This window comes from Myotis myotis, unplaced genomic scaffold (assembly GCF_014108235.1).
Source record: "Myotis myotis isolate mMyoMyo1 unplaced genomic scaffold, mMyoMyo1.p scaffold_m19_p_1, whole genome shotgun sequence".
NCBI lineage: Eukaryota > Metazoa > Chordata > Mammalia > Chiroptera > Vespertilionidae > Myotis > Myotis myotis.
The window spans coordinates 14,295,644-14,299,931 of record NW_023416313.1 but is presented as its reverse complement, the minus strand read 5'-3'; the positions used below and the strand labels follow the sequence as shown (position 1 = coordinate 14,299,931).

The 4,288-nt window shown below is 45.8% G+C and overlaps 1 pseudogene; it reads right to left on the bottom strand.

The window, feature by feature from the left end:
• Positions 1 to 2,468: 2,468 nt before the first annotated feature.
• Positions 2,469 to 2,718, bottom strand: LOC118650602 (annotated as a pseudogene).
• Positions 2,719 to 4,288: the final 1,570 nt, after the last annotated feature.

Genomic DNA, 4,288 nt, shown 5'->3' with positions numbered 1-4,288 from the left:
GTTCGCTTCAAGCTGCCTGGCTGCTGGCCGCCATCTTGGCTGGGAGTTAATTTGCATATCTCCCTGATTAGCCAATGGGAAGGGTATCGGAGTGACACCAATTTGCACGTTTCTCTTTTATTAGTGTAGATATATATATAGATACATAGAGATATATAGATATATGTAGATATATAGATAGATATTCATATGTATGTGCATGCATAGTACTCTTATTATCTACTAGAGGCCCAGTGCACGAATTCGTGCACCTTGAAAGGAACTGTGGGCTGCGAGGCTGCGATAGGCACAGGGCGGGTCTTCCCCCATCCTCTGTGCCCCCACCTGGCCCCTCCTGCCATAGCCCCCGGTTCCCTGTCTGCTGGCAGCCCTGTTCCCACTGCCGCCACTCCCACACACTGATGGTGCTGGCCCCACTCGCACCCACTGATGGTGGAGAGCAATTGGGGCCGGCGCCACCAGCAGGTGCGAGCAGGGCTGGTGCCCTCAGTGGGTGCGAGCAGCAGCTGCTGCCCTGAGTACCCCTCAGGAGCAGGGAAAGGTGGAGAAGCCCTCAGGAGCACTCAGGGCCAGCAGCTGCTGCTCGCACTCACTGATGGCATTGAGTGATTGGGGCTGGCACTGGGCACCAGCAGTGGGTGCGAGGGGTGGCTCCAGTGCCAGCTGCGGGTGTGAGTGGGGCCAGTGCTGACAGCAGATGTGAGTGCCAGGTGGGACCGCGACACGTGGGAGCAAAGAATTTTCAGTAACCACCAGAGGCTTGCCCCAATGACAGTGACCAGCACTCTGCCTTGGTCGGGCATCCCCACTCACCTGCTCCACCATCCCGCCATGGCCAACACCAGCCATGCTCTGAACACACCCCCTGGTGGTCAGCGCTCATCATAATGATGGGTTGTTCGGTTGTTCCCGTTGTCCTGCCATTCTGTCTATTTGCATATTAGCCTTTTATTATATAGGATTACAAATTATATTATTTAAAGAATATTTAATAGCATGGCAAATGCTATATCTTATTAAGTAAAAGAAATAATACAAAATTGAACATAAAATATAACTCAATTTTATTAAAATAGGCATTTAATGGACATGAGAAAAAAGACTGGATGAGGCAACCATCAAAATGCTGTTAGTGACTATCATGTCTTATTGGGAGAATATGGATGATTTAAATTTTGTTTTTTATGTTTTTCTCTATTTTCAAAATTATCAATACAGATCACATATTACTTTGTGCAAGTTCCTTTCAAATAAAATCTATTGGTTTACTTTAATAGTTGAATATAAAGAAAAGAGCAAAAAGAGGCCCACTATCTTATTACTCAGAAAATTCTATTGGCATTTTTAAAAGGTAGTATATAAACATGATTAGAAAATTGAGGGCCTAGCAAAGTACAAAACTAATAGTGGAACTTCCTGTCTGCTTACACCCTCTGTCCATCTCCCCAAAGGTAAGCGCATTTAATGGTTTCCTTCAGGGCGTAGGGGGGAGGTTGGAGGGGAAATAACCAAAATTTATCAGTGCAAGCAGAGTCATCTCATTCTTTTAATTTTTATCAAATTTTATTTACATTCCATTCTAGGAAAACTGTTGCTTTTGAAACCCTTTACCCATCACCCAATCTGTGGCACCCTGGCCAGCACAGCCACAGATAGCAGCTCCTTTGAGAGTCCTCTGATATCAGTTCCTATGCATTTACTTCCATAATGACATCCTCACACAGCACATGGCATTGCTGTGGGGCCTTTCTTTTTCATGTAAACAGTATCACACTCTACACATAGTTTATCACAGCACAGTTTTCTCCAGTATGGCTACACCATCACGTTTATATCATTTCCCCTATGCATGGGACTTTTATTTATTAGTTTCATAATCAGAAGGAAATATTGTTTTTGGGTTTCCTTCCCACTAAACCTAAAATATATATATAAATTTTAAATGGGATGTTGGAAGCAGAGAATTCAAAACCATATGGCTTACTTGAGTATTGAATTAGTAAACCCTCTTGGGGTTCCATGGTGTTCATCTCCTTCTGGGCTCTTCGAATGAACTGTGCAACCTCAACCACACTGAACCTCAGAAGTCAGCACTCCACCCCAGGGACTGCTCCAGGCTCCCTCCAGGTTCACCCCCACCACCCTGAAGATGCTCTTCCCTACATACATGCCTTCTTCTCTGACCTCCATGAGCCCCATAATCCAGTCTGCACTTCTCCTCCCAGCCAGGAGGTAGCCCACCCAGCTTTGGACTTGCTCTCCCAGCTAGTCACTAGTAGACAACGAATAAAGGGGTCAGAAAAAAAGAACTTCCTCTTGTTTTTTACACCTGAACTCAATAGAGAAGCTGATACCTTGAAGTAGGCTACTACTGTAACATCCCCTTACCTTGTACAGAAGTTTATCTCTTTGTGTATCCAAAAGGTGTTTGTTGGATGGTTCCCCACTCATCTTGATTTGAGGCACTTTTAGTGCTGCTTCCTTCTGAAGGAGCATCCTTCTGTAAGCCTTGACTTTCCTCCTGTTGGCTGACAGAGAACAGTGGAGCCACTAACACACAACACTACCGTTTCTGCATGGCTAAAGACGGTGGTGATTTTATGGCACCCTGGGCATTTCACATCCATGAAGCAGGAATTGGGGCTCTGCACCAGGCGTTTCTTCTTGTGTTTTCTCCTCTTCTGGAGAGGGATGGAGGAGATCCGTAGCGAGAGGCATATTGTCGTGGGGAGGTCATCACTGCTGGAAAGGCCAGAAGTTTATCTGAGGTAAACCTGAAACGTGTGGCTCAGGTTTAAGTGGTCCGTCTTTCAGTCCATCACCGGTCTTTTGTCGCCTCGTGAGTCTTTCCAATCTCTAGTTCAGCTTCCATGCTGCCCACTACCTAATAGTTAGTGGTGAGTGGGACACAACTGTCCATTTTCTGAAGCAGAAACAATAGTTAGTGGTGAGTGGGCCACGACGTTGCTGTCCATTTTCTGCAGCAGAAACAATGTTAAAAGAGAGAACAGGAGTGATCTGCCTCGTGGGGGATCAAAGATCCCAAATATTGTTACTGCTGGAGGGGACTGAAGACATCCAAGTTTATGTCCATTATTTTACAGATAAGAACAGAAGCTTGAAGTGGGGCATGATTATCTGAGCCCCTATAGGTAGTGAATGCCAGAGGAGGAAGGGTCTGCATCCTTAGCATTCGGGTTCCTCATTGAGGGCTTCTGCCACGATCAGTTCAGACACCTGGTCCCAGATTGCTAAGCATTCCCCACATGGCCCTGAATGCATAAAGGAAGTATTTTTCATTTGGATAAGTTTCAAATTAAGAAGCAGAAGACTAAATCAGAGTGGGGGAGGGGCATGGGGACTGTGTCCATGTGTGGTGTGTGTGTGCATATGTGCATGTGTGGTGTGTGTGTGCATATGTGCATGTGTGGTGTGTGTGTGCATATGTGCATGTGTGGTGTGTGTGTGCATATGTGCATGTGTAGTGCAGAGAGGAAGTGATGTGAGTTCAGGAGAGCGGCGTCCACACTGACTTGCCTCTTCTGCTCCAGCCACTGGGCTTCCTGGTCACACCAGCTGCACTTCCCAAAGCTCATCCCTTCCTGGCCTGCCACTGACAAATCGCGTTGATTTACAAAACAGACAGCTCTGAAATTGCCTGAGTACATTTAATCTCTTCAAATTAAGCCAACTTCACATTCGGCATACCATATGGAATTCTTCGGGGTGTTTATAAACATGGTTACACTTAAGCCCTCGTCCACTCTGCTTAAACTGTAGCAGAAACAGTACAGAGAGCCAAAAACGTACAGATTGAAGGGACAGCCTGTTGTGAGGCCAAATCCTTTCCGATGTGGCAACGACTTTGGACATCATCCAGCCCAGAGGCTGCACCCTCGAGGCTCCTGGGCTGAATTCGGCACACAGATATGCTAACTTTGGCTCTCTGTGTTTCTGAACATGTTTGCGCCAACATTTAAGAATTGGAAGATTTCACATAAAAATCCACACTCCCTGCGTCTTTTTAAAAAATCTGGAAATGTGACCACACTGAGCCCTCATTCCCACACTAAACCATCAACTGAAGACGAGTAGTAGTAGAAGGCAGGGGTACCCTTTCCTATTGGCCATAATTTACACTAAAGATTATCTTCCACTGAAGATTTGCATCCCTCATTCTCAATACTTGCCTGACCCTGAAGGCATTTGAGTCTGCCATCCTCATCTAAATCATAACCTTCATTTATAGAAGAAGAAACTGAGTCTGATTCCAAACATGACCTGCCTA